Genomic DNA, 18,496 nt, shown 5'->3' with positions numbered 1-18,496 from the left:
CACTTCCAGGCATGGGGCAGCCACAGTTTCTCTGGCCAGCCTGTGCCAGGGCCTCACCACCATCACATGGAAGAATTTCTTTCCAATATCCAATCCAATCCTGTCCTCTGGCAGTGGGAAGCTATTGCCCCTTGTCCTGTCTCTCCAGACCCTGGTAAAAAAGTCTTTCTCCATCTTTCTTACAAGCCCCCTTCAGGCACTGGAAGGGGCTCTAAGGTCTCCCTGGAGCCTTCTCTTCTCCAGGTGAACCCCCCCAGCTCTCCCAGCCTGGCTCCAGAGCAGAGGGGCTCCAGCCCTTGGAGCATCTTCGTGGCCTCCAACAGGTTGATGTCCTTGTGCTGAGGACCCCAGAGCTGGAGGCAGCACTGCAGGTGGGGTCTCACCTAAGCAGAGCAGAGGGGCAGAATCCCACCCTCACCTGCTGCCCACAGTGTGGGATGAGCCCACGACTGGTTTCTGGGTACCAGCACATATGGCCAAGTCACATCCAATTTGTCACTGACCAGGACCCCCAAGTCCCTCTCCCCAGGGCTGCTCTCAACCCACCCAGCCCTCAGCCTGTGCTGATGCTGGGGGCTGCCCTGACTCAGATACAGGATCTTGCACTTGGCCTGGTTGAACTGCATGAGGTTCACATGAGCTCGCTCCTTCTGCCTGCCCAGGTCCCTCTGGATGCCACATCCCTGGTGAATCTGCTGCACTGCTCAGGCTCAGTTCAGTGTCACCCACGGACTTGCTGACTTTCTGTTACAAAGCAAACCCATCCCACGCCACAGCTCCTGTTCCTCCACTGCCCTTCAGGTGTCCTCAGCAGTGGGAAAATATGAAACCTTACCCATAAAAATGGCTAAAACTGACTCCAGGGGTGAGAGAGAACAGAGAGGAGGTAACAGAGAAGACACAGGAGTCAGCCTGTGCCTCCTGCCACCAGATTCGGCAGTGCAGGATCATCTGGGAGCATCCCCCTTCCATGCACACAGGTCAGTGACGCTGCTGCTGGCCATGCTGGCTGTGTGGTCACCACAGAGGGACTCTGTTCACACCAACAGGCCCAGGATTTCACCACCCTGCCCCAGGGCCACACTCTTCTGGCCATGACAGGCAGGACAACCTGCCACAGGCCCCTGAGCAGCATTAGTTCAGCTCCTCCTGACAGACCCCACTGCTTGGCCAAGGGCACCAGAAGCTTTCAAGGGTCACCAGTGGTTTGGTTTTTTCCACAGAGAAAACAGGGCTGCTGTTTTTCCACTGCAAATTCAAGCAGTTGCATGCTCCCAGCTCCAATCTTTGTCTGGATCATTCCTAAGTGCTTCTGCCTGGATCTCAGTGTGTGAATTTTTTAATCAATATGAAATCTCTCAAATGATAACCATCCCTTCAGGCCAAAAAGACGCTGGGTTTTTCACTTAAGGTTTCTAAACTTTCTTCCAAACTACTTTTTCCCTCCGCAGTGGGAAGCATTGATCCCTGAGGAAATAAGGTCTTTTTTTAAGGGTAGTAGGCTAGGAATTCATCCCACCTTGCCCAGCCAGACCTACTTTTGCATATTAAGCTCCAGTTCCAAGCAAGGAGCCTGACCTAGGGACCCTGACTACCAGCTGAAGCCCGTGAGAGCACAACACAGCAGTGCCGGGGTGGCAGACCCCTGGTAAAGGAGCTGGCAAACTCCCAGGGACCATCTCCCTGCTCACATCATGACCTTGCTTCTCCTGCCACCCTGCTTTGGAACCCTGGCCACCATCCCCCTTCCCTGGTCCCAGTAATTCCCACTGCACGCTCTTCCCTCCTGCAGCACCACGTGTCTCTGTGCCTGGGCAGAGACACAGGGCTCTGTACAGCCACAGAGGAAACCCCAGCTCAGATGGATCCCAGCCCAGAAAGGGCCCATTGAGCCCATCCCTGTGGCATTGCTCCTGCCCCAGCAGTGTGGAACACAGGGGGGAGGATCAAGCCCCTCCAAACTTTGGATGGGCTCAGGAGGAGCAGGGAGCCCCTCAATCTCTCACCTTGCAGCCATGGTGGGGAGACTCCAGTCCCCACACAGGGTCATTGCTGGGGTATGAGGGTCAGGGAGCTGCCCCAAGGGAGTTGGGGTTGGCAGTGGGGCAGTGGCCCTGGGCATGACACTACTGCAGCTGAGCCCTGCAGCTGCACGGCCCCAGTGGAGGGGCCACACTGGCACCGCCACGCTCCTGGGCACAGCCACAATGTCTGCATTCAGGGGTTGGTGGGTGTGGGTGCCACAGCCGCGTGGGCAGTGCTGCTGCTCAGTGCTGCTGCCCACAGTGGGGCTGAGTGGAGAGGTCGGGAGCACGGAATCAGGCCTCTGCCAGCACTGCCACTCACCCCAATGCTACTGGCAGCCAGGGGGCTCAGGGCTGGCTGGCACTGAAGGTCAGCACCAGCCTGGCAGCACCAAGCCCCTGGGGATGGTGGCACCAGCCCCTAGAGCTCTGGCCAGCAGTAGGATCCACCCTCCATGGAAGCCTGGTCATCTGCTCCCGAGGCTGTGGGAGGACACCAAGGCCAACATGACCACCAGCACCCCAACTGTCCCTTGTGCCAGGCTGGGAGTGTTCAGCACCCTGAGGGCACCTGCAGGCTCTGAAGGGACCTGAGATTCACAGTGAGGCAATCACTGCAACCTGCCTCAGCCCCTTCTCCCCACTTTTTTCCCCATGGCCTTTTCTGTGGCATTCGAGAGCTCCAGAAGCAGATGTTGGTTATCATGGGAGCAGCTCTGTGGCTCAGACAGGAGCTGCCCCTGATGTGGAGGTGGCAAGCAAACCTCAGACAGCACGCAGCAGCCGTGAAGTGCTGCCCATCACACAGCACCTTCTGGATGCAGAACTCAGCTTCTGCTGCCCTCCCCATGCAGGAGACTCTGGTGTGGGGGACCATGGGTTGAGAAAGGACACAGGTCCCAGCGTGCTGCCAGTGGGATAGTTTCACTGACGATTTCCACCACAAACCTTTAAAAGAGATATACACCACAACTGCAGCGAACTGGGTAGAGACAAATAGAGATGCTGTCCCAAATAATTTTTTTCTAAATATTTCCCACAGAAGGAGCAGGACCCAATTCCGTTGGGTGCCAGCCTTTACCAGGCTGTCCCAGCCCTTCCCAGTACCTAGCCTTTCTCGTGCATGTCCCCTTGGGAGTGCAGCCAAGGCTGGAGCAGCTCCCATGCTGAGGCTGGCAGTTGCCTGGCAGCAGCTGGAGAAGGCAGGAGGCATCGGACACCGTCCCCCCAGACCCTTCCCCATGCAGGATGATGGCCGAAGGGTTCCTCTGCACCCATCGGCCCCGGTGCCATGCACCCAGTTTTCAGTAAGGCCACGTTTTCAGCACAAGCCCAGTTTCCAGCAAGGGCTGGCTCAATTCTGCTGCCGCTGGACCCCTATGGACTGGGGGTTGTTCTCCTAAGGGGAAATGGCTGGAGCTGAAAGAAGCCCCAGGCTACTGGAACAGGCACATGGGAATGGCAACTGCAAAGAAAGCCTTAGCAGGATCAGAGGCAGACCTGCTGGTCAAGCCTGCAATCTCCTCCCCTCATCTCCCTGCCTGCTCCTCCTTCCCTTGGTGTTTTCCTCTTCCTCCCCCTTCAAGCCAGAGTATGGATTCACAGCTTTCCCAGATGCTCTGCCCCAGCACTTCCCCAGCACATCCTGCCTCCAGCATCCAAAATGCTCCCCACTCAGAACCTTCCCTTCCCTGCCACCTCCAAGCTGGTTTTGCTGCAGCCTGCTCTCCCCTTCCCCTGCCCAGTCACTCCCAGCTGCCAGGATGGTTTCCAGGGCTGACCATCCCCCTTTGCTACTTGGCTCTGTTTCCCCCCCCACTCTCTGCCGAGGCTGTTGCCCATCCCTGAGGTTTAACCTCTGGACCATCACAGTCCTGGGCAGATCCTAGCTCCATGCTGAGTGCCTGAACGGGGCCTTGCAGGCTCTAGCATAACTAGGGTGCACAGAGCTGGATGACACCCCAGCACCCTCCTACCTCACCACCACTGAGGGTCCATAGGGCTGATCCTGGCAGCAAAGTTCCCCACCGTGCTGTGGGACAGATGGCTGCTGCAGAGACAGACAGAGATGAGGAGCACCCTGTAGGGGTGGCAGTGGCTGTGTGACAAAGGTCAGGGGGTCCAGGTACTTGCCAGCCCCCAAGGACAGAGGTGCTCACCAGGGCTGTGGCACCCAGCACCCCTGATGGGGCAGGGGCTGAGCTGGCAGGGGACAGGCAGGACAGGAGCACAGGCAGTGCCATGCAGCCATCCTGGAAACCTGAGAGGAGCCTGGTGAGGAGTCCTGGGGATCCTCTGGGGACACAGAAAGAGCAAACAGGGAAAATAGCCCCAAAGCCCTGGCAATATATGGCACCCTGAGCCCCACTGCCCCTACTGAGCCCTGCTGCCAACCTGAGCCCTGCTGCCCCCCAGCACTTATCCCCTGGCACAGGACGTGCAAATCCCCAAAATGCTCTGCAGCAAAGCTCAGCTCTCCTGTGCTGCTCTGCAGCAGGGCCAGAGAATCACATGAGCTGTTTATGGTGAAGCAGGGGAATCAGAAACAGAGAGTATCCCCAGCTCCTGAAGAACGAACCCCACTTATCCTCACCGGTGACTGGCAGAGGCAGAGATCTGCAGTGCCCTGAGTGGTTTCCCAGCTGTAAAAGTGCCCTGTCATAGAATCACTAAGTTTGGAAAAGACCTCTAAGAGCAAGTCCAATCATCTCCCCTCCCAGGCTCCACGACTCGCATCCCACCCAGCTCTCCCCAGGGCACCCACTGCTGGCTAAAGCCCAGAGCATCAGCAGCAGTGCCGAGCATTGCGCAGTGGCCATGTCCATGGTGGGGCCCTACCTTGGTGCAAGCTCCCCATGGCTCCAGCATGGCTCATCCTGCTGGGCTGTCGCTGTGCCCGAGGCAGTGCTTTATACAGAGCCGCCTCTTCCCGCCCTCCCCCCGCAGTGACGGATGGATGTGCACTGCAGCTGCAGCTGGGCTGGGAGCTGGGCTGCCTTCCCAGCCCTCTGCCAGGCTCCCCACTCCCAGGCATTCTGGGCCTGCACCAGTGCCCTTGGCATGGTGGGAGGGTCCCACTGGGAAGCTGGCACCAGCCCCATCACCTCCCTTGCCTGAAAACACCTGACTCATCCCAGGCCAGGCACCAGATTGTGCTCCTGCAAGGATCCTTCCCCGTGTATGCCCTGGCAGGGAAGGAGAGCTCAGCTCCTCCATGGGAACTGGATCCACTGTACATCTTCACCCCAAGTTAACCTGGCACAGTCCTGCATCCCACTCATCCCTTTCATGGGTCTTGTGGCAGCAAACACTGTGACCCTCCAAACCACGTCCCCAAGCACCGTGTTAGCACCAGTCTGCTCTGAGATGTCCCAGCAGCGGGGGCTCAACAAAAGCTCTTTCATCAGCCCTGTCCAGGGGGAAGCGCCAAGTGTGACACCCAGCACATCCCTGTCTCCTGGGCCCGAAGCTCCTCATCCCTCCTTTGTCCCCTGGAAGGCACAACACCACAGAGCAAGCACTGGGACCACGCACTGTAAGGGTGCTCATACCCTGCAACACAGAGCACAGGAGGTCCAGGAAGCCCAGCACTGACCCTGCTGTGCAGAGGGAATGATCCTGCCATCAGCAGGCAGTGGGGACAGCCAGAGCACAGGCAGGAACACCCACAGGGACACTGGCCAGACAGCAGGTGCTGCCCAACACCCCGGACCCAGGTAGCCCATGGGGGCTGGCAGGGGCTGGGTTATGTTGACCAGGTGTGGGCAGCCTGCTGGGAGCAGAGTGTCCAGGTAGGACCCACCACAGTGTAGTTTGGACACATACTGATGGAAACTCCCAGGCACACCAAGCCATCAAGAACCACAGGGGAAAAAGCACAAGCCAGACAAAGTCTGGGGACTTGCTGGGAGGCTCCCGGCAGGCTCTGGCTGTCAGGATACAGTCACCCCACCCATGCGGGTGACAGTGCCGGATGCAGAGGGAGAAACCGCCGTTCAGCCCCAGCTGCCCAGCTGCTCATCAGTATGAGCTCTCCAAGCAGTACCCATGGGTTGGGATGCTCAAGGACTGTCCCCTCACCCAAGGACATCTGCCCCGGGGGAACCAGATGGGCAGGGACTAGGTCAGAGCCTGGAGAGACCTCCCCATGAGCCCTCCTCAGGGCTGGTCACCTTGCACAGGGACTCCTGAGCCAGTGAACTGGGACAGCCCAGAGGGATCTCACTCTGAAACACAGAAATCTGCAGCAAGGAAGAATCAGTAATCCCATAATTCCCAGCAAGCTCCCCTCCTCTGAAATCATTGCCTGGTCTGTTTGCACCCTAACCGGATACCCCGACCTTGGCAGTACAATCCCCATGAGTTCGGCAGGCCAGGGACCAGTGGGGCTTGCAGCTTCCCTGGCCTCTGCAGCTCCCATGGGAGCAGCACTCACGAATGCCCCTGTAAGGGACTCCCAGTGTTGGCAGCCTAAGTGTCCTCAGTGGCATTTCCAGCCCTGAATCTCCCCCTTACCCCCTCTCCATGAGGGTGAAGCCATAGGGGTTTGGGGCTGGGGGTTATCAGTTCTTGGCTGCTCTCCACTGTTCAGGGCTGACATCACCCATCTCTGAGCATCCACAACTGAACAGCAACCCTGAGCTGGCTCCATCAGGTAGCCTAAGGAAAACAAGGACAGGAAGGATTTTCCCTCCATCCCTGGCAAGAAGCAATGATGGACCCAGAAAGAGGGGCTCAGGCCCTGGGGTGTCAGAGTGGGAGGGACCCACTGCATCCACTACCTACTAACTGCGGAAGTGCCTACAGAAATGCCCTTCTTGGCTTCAAAATCTTCATGGAAAGGGTGGTCAGGCACTGGCACACCAGGAGTCACCATCCCTGAAGGGACTTAAAAGACACATTAGGCATTTGGGAACATGGTTTAGTGGTGGTCTTTGCAGTACTGGTTCAATGATTTTAAAAGCTCCTTTCTAACCTCAGTGGTTCCATGACTAGTGAGACCCACAGGGTGCAAATGTATTGGGGAGACCTGAACAGCAACAGGTTTCAAAGAGGGTCCTGCTGGCACTTGGGCCCTGTGGCATCAGTGCTTGTTCTAAGCCCATCGAGGACCCCACTGCATCGTGCTGAACCCCATGCACACTGCCCAGGCCACTGGGCTGTGCTCAGGGGACTGGATCACAGGCTGGGTGAGGTTAGAGGCACTTCTGGAGGTCACCTTGTCCAGTCCCTGCTCCCTCAGGGCCACCCAGAGCCAGCTGCCCAGGATGTGCCCAGGTGGCTTTCGAGTCTCTCCACAGATGGAGACTCCACCACCTCCCTGAGCACCTGCACCAGTGCTCAGCCACCCTCACAGTGGAAAAGTGTGTCCTGATGCTCAGAGGGCCCCTCCTGTGTGTCAGTTCGTGCCCATGGCCCCTGGGTCTGTCCCTGGGCACTGCTGAGCAGAGCCTGGTTCCACCCTCTTGGCAGAAGCCAAGCCTGTCAGTGGCCAAGGATGGCACACTCTGCTGGGAGCAGGGGAAGGTTACCCCATGGACAAGCTCCCTCACTTATCTAAGGAGAAACAAATTAACCCCTCTCAGGGTGGCACAGGCTAACTCAGGTAGCACATCAGAGGGAGAGACAGAGCCCAAGAGATCTTCATCTGCATTTCAGTGCAGGATTCGGGCCAGCAGAAAGATATCAGCCACAGGACCACCCCCAGAAGAGCCCCCAAAACTGCTGTCGTGCCAGTGGGCTCAACAAGGACCCAGCTAATGCCTGAGTTATCCCATGGAGATGTGGCTCGTGGCCTGAGCCTGATCCTGCACCTCTTCACCCAACAAAAAAACACACCAAAGTGCCTCCTGGCACAGGGAGCAGCTTGAGGACTCCAGACATGCGCCCCCCCTGCCAGAGAGATGCCCCCTAAGCAAGCACTGAGCCAAGCTCCTGCAAAGACAGTGCTGTTGGAGAGTCCCTCCTTGCTCCTGCTGACCCCATGACACGGTTTCCTCATATCCTTGTGATCCTACCCAGTATAGGAGGGGACCATCTGCATCCTCCACTGCCACTTGGAGCATGATTTGGTGACTCAGGCAGGGAAACAGAGCCAGCTCCCTTGGACTGCAGTGGGACACAGCTCAAGTCCTGGAAGAGGTCACGGTTAAGCCGGGTCTAGGTTTTAGTTCAGCATTCCAATAAGTCCTTGGATCCCAGTGAAGGATGCTGTGGGGGTGGAGGGGCACCGGTCTCATCCCTCCCACCACCACCTTGTCAAAGCTGGCTGCCAGGCATTCTTTTCGAGGCATTTGGGAACCTGGAGGAAGGCAGGGTGGTGGTTGCTGCATAGAGCAGTTCAAGCTACAAGCTGATTCAACATTTTTTCCACCCCAGATAGAGCCTCTGATTTCAAGCATCAACATGTTCCTGATTATTTGGTAGAAATTAAGCTGAGGTGGGGGAAGGGGAGGGCTGGCAAAGCCAATTCCTGCACTGGAAAGGTGGGAAAATCAATTGAAAAATATCATCCGAACTGGGCACATCCCAGCACTGGATGTTGGTATTTGGGACTGGCCTCATCCCGCATCCAGCTGCCTCTTTTGGCCTGGCAGCCCCCTGAGAGGGCACGGAAGGACAGGCATAGGGGAAAACATGTCATTAATCCTCAAGGGTTTAAATCCAAGTGAGGGCTCACCATTCCTCATAACTTCCTGCCATCAGAGGCACCTGCTGGCACCCTGGTCACATGGGGACACCATGGCCACGTGTGCTCCTAATGCCCTCCCCAGTCCAAGCAGGAGGAGGGAGGATTTGAAGGGTCAGGGGCTATGGCATGGCACAGCTGATCTATGCCCAAAACAGTCTTTTCCCAAAACACCCTATTTGGACCACGTGTCCCTGTCAACATCAGCTCAGCTCCGTCCTCGGCACCTACCTCAAACCAAGCATTGGAGGGGCTGTTATTTGAATATTTGTTGGGTTTAACCCAGTTCCCCACTTTTGGGATGCCTGGCTCATGCTTTCTGAACACCTAAAGACACCAATGCAGGCTTCCCTCTGGTTCCTCCCCATTTGACCCTCTCTCAGCCACAAGGAACATTTGTTGGTGAGAGGGGACCAACAGCACCCCTCTGGCTACACAGCCATGAGCCCTATCCCCACTGGTGACAGACTGAAGCAGAATCAGGACCCTAAAAAACCCCAGAGTGTCTCCACATGGTACCGAATAACAAAAGCACGCACAACACAGCACATCCTGGGATTACACATCCCACTAAGGAGCCAAGTCAAGGGCACAGACCCACAGGACAAGGTTGGTTCCACTAGGACAGGAACACCAGGGAGCAGCCTGTCCATGACAGAAGACCTGCAACCCCAAGAAGGATCTGTAGTACAGATGAGAAGGAATCCCCTGCTATGCATGGAAACATCTCTCCGGTGGATCCCAGGCTGCTGCAGAGAAGGACACGGACCCTCTGTGACTGCCCAGACATGGGAGAAAGGAGATTTTTTTTAGCTTTTGCCAACACAAGGGCAGCTTGGAGGCCTCAGGGATGCTCAGGCCTTGCAGGCAATTATCAGAGATAAGAGACAAAGGTTTTAAAGGGCAGAAGAGATGGAAAAGGGATCACAGAGAAGGGAGAAGAAAGAGCAAGTCAGCTCAGAGCTGCAGCGGGGTGGGGAGCAGCACATGGGCTTCCTTCATTGGCTCTGACCTTCCACGCAGAGGACACCTCGGGACACTGGGACACAGCAGGGACTGGGGCCATGCAAGCAGAGCTGGGGCTACAGCAGAGAAAACAAACGGTGCAGAGGAGAAGGTACCTCAGGTATCTACCCCAGGACTGAAACTGCACTGCAGGGAACCCCCCCAACCCAATTCAGACCCCCCAGTGCTGCCCACACCAGGGTCCTGCCTCCCACCACCCCAGAAGCAGGGCATGCTGTGCCATGCCCCTGGGTTCCATGGGACAGTGGGTGCCCCACTCCTCAGGGAAGCCTTCAGGGCTTCCACACTAGCCAAGCTCACTGCCATCTATCCTTATGTTTTCCAGTTTATCTTGGCCAGTACTCCAGCACCTGGAATCCCCAAAGACTTTTTGGACACCCCCTTGAAGCAAAGCTCACCAGGAGATGTGCTGGTCAGACCCAGGACTCTGGCAGGCACTCACTGTGAGGAGCATCCACTTCACCTGACCAGGGCTCCATTGCATAGGATAAGCCTCAAGGGCAGGGAGGAAAGGGGCCCCCTGCCCTTGCCACCCTCCATGGAGGAGACAGGGAGGGGACAGGCCATGCCAGCAAGCCTGGAGGAATAGGAACAGAGCTGCCCCATGCCCAACTCTATGAGCCCCACATGCTCTCAGCCGTACTCTTCTCTCCCATTGTATTCTTCCCAAGTTGCATCCCCCAAGAGCTGGGACCCCCTCTTCCCAGCCCTGCCCTAGCTTAGCTGTGGTGCAACATCAGAAGTGCCTACACACCAGACAACCAGTTCTGAAGGGATGGATTGACTCCGATTCTCTCCTGCTTAATATCCTTCAGGTGTTCCTTGTTGTCTTTCAGCAGCGATTAGCCCTGCCCAGGCTGCTTTCCCTGCCTGATTTCTTCAGGATGTATAAATAATGTATGTTTTACACACATCAGTGCAGTGTCACTATCCTGCACCCAGTGCTCCCTGCACCCTCACTTCAGCCGGTCTGAGTCCCAAAGCCACCATGAGCCCAGTCTCCAGAGGTGCCCACAGTGCCCAGCACTGCAGTGCCTACTCCCACACCTGAGTCCTAAAATACATGTGTGGCCCAGCTGCTGCAGGGAAACTGGAACTTGGAAATTTCCATCCTCTGAAGTATCTCGCAGATACGCAAAAGAATCGACAAGGTGTCAAAGGAGCTTGAACAAGTCACAGGGCTGAGCAGGAGCCAAGAATAGCATCCAGGAGCCTGGGCTACAGGCGCTGGGAAGGACCACGGCGTGGGCGGCCAGATCCGCACCTCAGGCTGCCCCAAAGCAGCCTTGGTGGAAATAGAGGGCAAGAGGTTCACAGACTTGAACAACCTTTCCTACCTGGCTCTGACTCAACTCTGCTAAGAAAATACTTCACCAGTCTCACTTCTGTACAAATTTACAGCAATAGCACTTGTGTCCCCACAGAACTGGTGAGAATCCAGCCTTTGGCAACCAAGTGCCTGGACACTATGGACACCCAAACTGGGGACAAACTGAAAACTCCTCAATGACTTGCAAAATGCAACACAAAAAACCCCCCACCATCAGGTTTCAGTTTGCTGCAGGACACATGGTCTGCAAAAGTCCTTCAGAAGGAAAGCAGGGGCTGGATTCTATGATTCACAGTTGTGCCAGATGTGCTGGGTCATCCCTGGAAAAGGGAGAGAGGAGACCCTCACCTTCAATGAGAATTACAGAAACACCTGCTCAGTCAGGAGCCCCCAGCTCCTGAGACGCCTCCCTCTGGGAGGGATGTCACCTCATCCTCCTGCCAGGTCGGGTCAGGGCATGGCATGGGCTGCCTGTGCCTGAAGCAGCATGTCATGAGCTTCCAGAAGGTCCAGCCAAGCAGGGATGGTGCTCTCACGTTAGGACAGTGATGGCTGGGTGCAGCCAACAGCTTGTCAAGGTGCCAGGGCACCAAACCCTGTGCCCAGGTGCTGCCAGGGAGGGGACCAACAGCTGGAGCTTCCTTTGCAAGCTGAGAACATCTCTCCAGCTCAGGGCTGACATACCTGACAGTTAGACTTAGGAAATGCTGATGAGGGAAAACATCTTCTCTCCCTCCTCCCACACTGCCCTCCTTCCAGACCATTAATCCCAGCCCTGCACCAGCCCGTGGCTGTCTTGCGGCGCTGCTGTGAATCATCATAAGCCACACACTGACTCACAGGTGAGGCTCTGGATGCAGCTGATGCGGGAGCCCCGAGGCCCTGCAACCTCCTACAAGGGAGCTCTGCCAACCTCATCCAGACACCACCAGCCCCCCCCCTGCCTCTGCGAGCCCCGGGGGGGCAGCAGCAGCCCCCAACTATGAAGGGATATGATGCTTCAAAAGATCATTTAAAGCACTCAGCTCAACACAGGGAACAGCTCCACCCATACTGGCCTGACAAGCCTTTAATAGTGACTGAGAGGAGAGTGGAATAAGTCTCCTCTCCCAGGGCCACAGAGATCTTTGAAGGCTGGAGCACCTCTGCTATGGACACAGGCTGAAAGGGCTGTCAGTGTTCAGCCTGGAGAAGAGAAGGCTGTGGGGAGACCTTAAATCACCTTCCAATACCAAAAAGGGGCTTAAAAAAAACAGGGGGAGAGACTTTTTACATGAAGAAATAATGATAGGACAAGGAGCAACTGTTTCAAACTAAAAGAAGAGAGATTTAGATTGGATGTTAGGGAGAAATTCTTCCCTGTGAGGGTGGTGAGGCCCTGGTACAGGTTGCCCAGAGAAGCTGTGGCTGCCCCATCCCTGGAAGTGTTCAAGGCCAGCTTGGATGGGGCTTGGAGCAACCTGGGCTAGTGGAAGGTGTCCCTGTCCATTGCAGTGGGTTCCAAACAAGATGGGCTCCAAGGTCCCTTCCAACCCAAACCATTCTGTGGTTCTGCAATTCCTCTCACACACAGTCACCTGCACCAGGGCTTTATCCTCATCCCATTAGAGAGGTGTTCTCCATCATCTCACCAAACCTCCTTCCCCCTAGTTTTGGGCTGTGGTTGTCCCTGTCTTGAGCAGCCAGGGCAGAGTTCCTTCTGCTTTCCCACTATTTCAAGCTTCACAGCTCCCCACTGTCCCCAGGCCACCATGACTCCTCCACAGTACCAACCCTGCAGATCCAGTATCAGTGGCAGCTCAGCCTTACCCGGAGAAGGCAACACCCAGGGTGGGTCACTCAGCCCAGGACAACAGCTCTCTGTAGCCACCATCCAATCAGCAGGACCTGCCTCCACCCCAATGGGGAAGTGCCTGCTTGGGTCCATCAGGTTCCAGCCTTGGTCCTTCCCAGTGGTGATGTGGAGGCCCTCGAGAGCAGCAGACCTCCAGAGCCAGTGCAGCACAGCAAAGCTGCTCACGGAGGTCCCCGTAGCCCCTGTGCCAGGCCCGGCAGCTCTTCTTGGCTCAGCCTGAAAGAGCAGAACCCAGCAGGCAGAGGCAGCTGGGCACAGAGCGCTGCTGAGCTCAAACCGGATGCATTTGGTTCCTCCTCCTGCCTTCAGCGTCTTGGCTGTTCCCTGAGGGTCTGATCTACCTGCCCTTGCTGCCTGTAGCTGGATGGACCTTGGGGTTCACTTCTCCTCTCAGCCTGGTTCCTGCAGGTCCTTCTTAGCTGGGACAGCACAGCTTTGGGATCGCAGCACCAAGATTTATCGTCTGGTGCAAAACTTTCTCACACCCCTCATCCCTACACACTTGTCTCAAGCCCCCTCTCTACATCCCACTATTTTCTCTTTGTTCCTCAAGTCAGTCACACAGATAGATGTTTCAGCCTCCAGGTCTTTTTCCAGACAGTCACAATTTCTTCTGATGTTCTTCATTTACAGCAAAGCAGTTTGCCTCCAATTCCTACACACCTGGCTCCTCTGCCCAGCAAACACACATGCACACAACAGGAAGGACTGAAGCACAAGAGCACGGGCACCCTGCAGGCAGGACTCAATTCCCACAGGAGCACTGGGGTGCTGGGAGAAGCTTTATTGCTCTCCTGATACCATCAACCACCTCATCCCATCCTCCTTGCAGCCACAACGTGCTTGCAGGCATCGTCCCTCTGTACCTCCGTGAGCCTCACACCACACGTCCATCCATGTCCCCCCTCGCACGCATAGTGTCTGACAAGGCCCACTGCCCCAACTCACCCTTTGCCCATCACCTCCAAGCCTGCTATCTCCCAACTCTTTGCCAGGAGCGGTTGAAAAGGAGATGTCAGACTAACAGAACACAATGTTCTTCTGCCCAGCAGGATGATATGAGCTCAAGAACATCCCAGTAGCAACATGAAGGATAGTGTGAGCAGTCCGTCTTCACCTGACACCTTTCTTCCCAGCCTGTGAGTGGGTTTTTCACTGGCCCAGGTGAGCTGTGCCACCTTGTCCTGCCAATGACCTCACGGCTGTCCCACCCCATGGCAGCACAGCACCAGGAAGAGCCAGCTCCTCACCAAGTCCTGTGTTCAGTTCTGGGCCCTTCACTTCGATAAAGACATTGAGAGGCTGGAGTGTGTCCAGAGAAGGGAGACAGAGCTGGGGAAGGGTTTGGAGCACAAGCCGGATGAGAAGCCAGTTGAGGGAGCTGGAGGGGCTCAGCCTGGAGAAAAGGAGGCTCAGGGGGGACCTCTACACTCTCTACAACTCCCTGACAGAAGGGTGGAGCCAGGTGGGGGTTGGGTTCTGCTCCCAGGGAACAAGTGACAGGACAAGAGGATACAGCCCCAAGTTGTGCCATCGGAGGTTCAGGTTGAACATCAGGTTGAACATTCCATGAAGAATTTCTTCATAGAAAGGGTGGTCAGGCATTGGAAAGGGCCTGCCCAGGGAGGTAGTGGAGTCACCATCCTTGGAGGTGTTCAAGGAATGACTGGACGCAGCACTCAGTGCTCTGGGCTGGGTGACAAGGTGGTGATCAGTCAAAGATTGAACTTGATGATCTTGGAGGTCTTTTCCAACCTTAATGATTCTGTAATTAAAGTAGGGAAGAGCAATGAGGTCTGAACCTGCCAGTGGACTGACCATGGGAGGCTGTTCTCAGCAGAGACACATCCACTCCCGTCCCTCTTGCACAGGTGATGGGTCTAGTCCAGAGCCTGCCTGGCCATGGAGGGCAGGAAGGGCTCATCCAGGCTGTCTGGATCAGTCCGTTCCTGGGGAGAGTCCCTTAATTCACTGTAGAGCTTTGATGGTGACTTCAGACACTTTTGTCCAAACAGGTGGTTGCTCTCCAGCCCCAAGCCAGCCTGGCAAGCTCAGGTAGTTGAGCTGGTATGTTCAGCTCCACTGACCAGACCTGGAGTTCCCGATGGATGCCAAGCTGGTGGAAAGGAGCCAAATCCAGGGCTGAGGCAGCCACTGAGCGCCACTGAAGCAGACAGTGGCTCATCATTGACACAGAGTATGACAGCCAGGCTGGAGCTGCCCAGTGAAGAATTGGGTCAACTCGGGAAAAAAAGGAAAGCAAAGACACCAAAGAGTGTGTGTGGGAACACACTCAAATGAGTGCAGTAGTCCTGTGTAACACCTCCACAAGCTTTGGAATCCACCACATGGAAGGAGTCGGCAGTGTGAGGCTATCCCACCTCCCTGCGTGGGGCTGGTGAAGCTGCTCTGCTGCAGCCAGTTCAGTCTTAACTGACAAGGTTCAATCCTTGTTTGGCCAATTATGTATTTACATTATGTCAGCAGTTGCCAACAGCCCAGACATCTGCTTGCTCATCATGCCCAAGTCAGGCATCGCAGAGACATCTGACCCCAGAGCAGGATGCTGGCCTTCTGCACACACAGCTGACAGGCAGCAAAGTGCCTCTCTTCACAAATGCTCTGCGTTCCCCTGGCATCCCCTGTGGGGGATGGACAGTGACCTGCTGCCCACGGTGCCATCCCCTGCTCCAGAGTTAATAAAGTAGCCTGAGCTTATTTCACAAAACTACACCCTGGGAGTTGAGATCAGAATCCCTGCGGCTCCAGAGGCATTGTGCCACATGTCAAAAATGAATCAGGAGAAAGCTGGAGGGGGAAAAAAGAAGCCAACAAGTTGACAGGGAGTTGTCCCTTGAGTCAGCCTGGAGTCAGGCAGAGATGGTAACTCACCACCACTTAGCTCGGCTGGCAGCACCGAGACCAGCTGAGGCAGAGTCTGTCCTGAGAGACCCAACCCTCCTTCCAGTTTGCTCCCGCTGCGCTCTGGCCCCAGCCCTTTTGGCACCAGGAAAAAACAGGGAAGAGGAGCATGACCTCTGCTGTATCCCAAGGGGACAGAACTGAGGTGCCTCCTCCTCCTCCAAGCCTGCCAGAATGCAAAGGCGGAGCATTCTCCTTCCTGCTCCCCTTCGCACAGCAGGACACAGTCTTTTTGCAAGACCTGGGAAATTTGGGGCCATTTTGAACAAGGTTTTGAATGACGCGCCCCAGCTGAGTAAATAGGTTCAGGAATAAGTTGTTGTGACTCCTTGGAAGCCAAGAAACACCTTCCACAACCTCACTAACGTGGAAAGCAAGATCTCGTTGCAGGTGAGCCAGGAGAGTAGTGATTCAGCCCCTGCTAACAGCCTGTGCCTCTCCACATGGAAGGGCAGCCCAAACACCATGCGACTGTGAGATGAAAGAGCCAGTGCACACTGCAGCTTCCAGTCCCCCTGTCCCCTGGTTTCTCCCTGGAGTACATGGGATGGGACCAGCAGCACTGCCACAGCACGTCACGTGCCACCACTGAGCCTGGGTGCCGCAACATCATCCTCAGGGCAGAGCACAACCTGTCTGCTTAGTGCTCTGGGGACTTCTCCACCTTCCCTGGCACCCTTGGGTCCCTCCAGTCTCACTTGCACTCCCCTAAAGAAGCCAAGCCTTATTGATGCCCTCAGCACCGCCAGGGCCTTGCCTGCACCTGCCCAGCTCAGCCAGGGCAGCAACTCCAGAGTCCCAGGAGGTGCCATGGTGCCAGAGCTCTCCATTTTCAGTCCAAGTGCCTCACACTTCAGCTGTGACACCCACTCGGTAGTACAAGCAGAAGTGTCTCCCTGCCACCAGTGGTGGAAAACCATCCCCTGCTCCCAGGTAGAGCCTTGGTTCCCTGAGAGCCATCCCTGCTGCTCACCAGTCCCCTCTCTGACTGGGGACACTGCCATGCAGCACCTTTTTGCCAGTACAGCCACACCAGCCTGCAGGTTCACAGGGACCCCAAAACTCATCCCAGACCACAGGATCTCACCAGCAGTGTGGCAGCTCTGCCACTCAGGAGCAACAGGCGCATCAAGGACAGATTCTCATGGCAGGATCTGACAGCAGCCCCTGTGCCTGAAATCATACAGCGCATTGCTCTGGGGGAGAACCCAGGCAGGTCTGGAAGTCCACTGAGGCTTCTTGCACAGAAAAAGGCTGCCCAGCTTGTCGCCTCTGTCACTCCAGGCAGCCCTGTAAAGCCAGGAATGTGCCTCCTCCAGACAAACACCGACCTTTCAAAAGGAGCACACCAGGAGTGGAGAGATTTATGATCCTATGCTGCATCTGGGGCTTCAGCTCTTCCAGCAAAGTCCAGCAAGAAGCACTGGCTGGACAGGAGAAGGCCTGGTAGAGCAGGTTGCTCAACACTCAGCGCTCAACATCTTCCAATGCAATGGCACATGATGAACCAGCCCTGTGGAGGCACTGAAGGTTTTAAGCCACCACTCAGAGCAACCTCCCTGTCCGCCAGCCCCCAAGCAGCCACCAACAGCTCCTTCCCTTGCTGTGGGATGTCGTCTGAACCAAGGACTCTCCAAGTGCCTTATGAACACCTATCCTTGGGAAAGTCATAAAGAAACAGGACCCAAGACCACAACAGACAGGGTTGCGGTTACCCTGAGGGACAGCTCCAAGCAGGGACACATGAGCAGTGCAGCCATTGACACTTCCCCAAACCCTTCTGCACCACCCAGCCCTCCCATATTAGCTTCAACATCCCTGTCCCAACATAGCCACTGCCTAAGGAGGACTGAAGGCATCCAGGCTTCAACAGCACAACTGCCCTGGAGGGAAAACAGGCTCCCACAGCATTCCACAGCCACACCCACAGCTCCCAGCCCAGCCAAAGGGCTGCAGGGAGTCTCAGGGTGCAGGAGCCTTGAGGCTCCCACTTTTGGCCCTTCTTCCCAGAACCAGGCAGAAAAGCAGCGCTGAGGTAGAAGCCTCAAACAAAAGAGTCAACAGAGCTTCAAGACACCTTCCTTCCTCAGGGAAAGGTGTTGGTGATCTTGGGCAGAGAAACTCCAAATCAAGGTTTGCGATACCCAGATATACCCTAGGGTGCTCTTCTGCCCCAGGACGGTGTGGTGCAGGCAGTAGGAGCTCCCATTATACTGCCTGGGAGGATGTGGGCAATGCTGGAGCAGGCAAGGAGTGGTTCAGGAAGGGATGCAGGCAGGGATGTGCTGGGAATGGTATCCAGAAAGCTCCACCTCTGCCGGTTGCTTAGCAACCAGCATCCCGCAGGAGCCACCTCGCCCTCATGTCCCTGCCAGCAGCACCAGCTCTGCTGTATCAGCTCTGGCAGCAGACATGAGCCCAGAAACCACTACCTAGTACCCACCAGCTACCCCCTTCCCACTAAAGCACTGGAACCTGGTTCCACCAGGGATGTGCTCCGCTCAGTCTGTCCCTGCTCCCCATTGGGCCCCATGGCTCAGGCCCAGGTCCACCTCGGAACAAAGGCCTTCAGGAAAGGGAGCAACGCTTTTAGATGAGAAAGACCTCCTACTCCAGGTCCAACTGCTGCTTCCACAGGCTGATAAGTGCTA

At 56.1% G+C, this 18,496-nt stretch overlaps 1 protein-coding gene across 15 annotated transcripts in view; it reads right to left on the bottom strand.

Moving 5' to 3' along the window:
• The window catches only part of EPB41L1 (erythrocyte membrane protein band 4.1 like 1), a 69,838-nt gene that overhangs the window by 32,919 nt on the left and 18,423 nt on the right, over positions 1–18,496 (bottom strand). Inside the window, exon 1 of one of the 15 annotated variants that reach the window (XM_051803225.1) lies at positions 4,863–5,054. The exons of the other annotated variants lie outside the window; for them this stretch is intronic. The gene's annotated coding sequence lies outside the window, so the exon portion shown is untranslated. Of the gene's footprint in view, positions 1–4,862; positions 5,055–18,496 lie in introns of those variants that run through there. 15 annotated transcript variants of the gene reach the window in all.

Source organism: Manacus candei, unplaced genomic scaffold, assembly GCF_025592945.1.
Source record: "Manacus candei isolate 608988 ecotype Guabito, Panama unplaced genomic scaffold, ASM2559294v1 h1tg000057l, whole genome shotgun sequence".
NCBI classification, from domain to species: Eukaryota; Metazoa; Chordata; class Aves; order Passeriformes; family Pipridae; genus Manacus; species Manacus candei.
This window is presented reverse-complemented; position numbering and strand designations above follow the sequence as displayed.